We start from the raw sequence: 400 nt of genomic DNA, 5'->3' as shown, positions 1-400 counted from the left end.
CTCCAACGGTTAACCGAGGGACCGAAAAGGCCTCGTGTGTGTTGCAGCCCAACACCCCCCAAATTTGGCCCAAAACCCACCAAACTCTGCTCCATCGTCTCGGTCGTTCGATCACGATCGTGTGGGCGAAAACCGCACCTCATTTGGACTCTCCTAGCTCCCTCTATGCCTATATATACACCCCTCCGTTTTCGGATCTCTCCCTCTCCCCGAAACCCTAAAAAAAATCATCCCCGCCAGATCCGCGCCGACGGACGTGTCCGCCCCGGCCGGACAACGTCCGCCGCCGCCCGCCTCAGCCAGCCGGGTCGCGCCACGTGGCAGGACCACATCGCCACCGCCGCCGGCCCGCAGGCCCACGCGGGGCCCTCCGAGCCCGCGTCGCCCCGCCGCCGCCCTC

This window comes from Triticum aestivum, chromosome 5B, assembly GCF_018294505.1.
Source record: "Triticum aestivum cultivar Chinese Spring chromosome 5B, IWGSC CS RefSeq v2.1, whole genome shotgun sequence".
In the NCBI taxonomy this organism is placed as follows: domain Eukaryota; kingdom Viridiplantae; phylum Streptophyta; class Magnoliopsida; order Poales; family Poaceae; genus Triticum; species Triticum aestivum.
The sequence above is the reverse complement of the archived record's forward strand: the minus strand, read 5'-3'. Positions refer to the sequence as shown.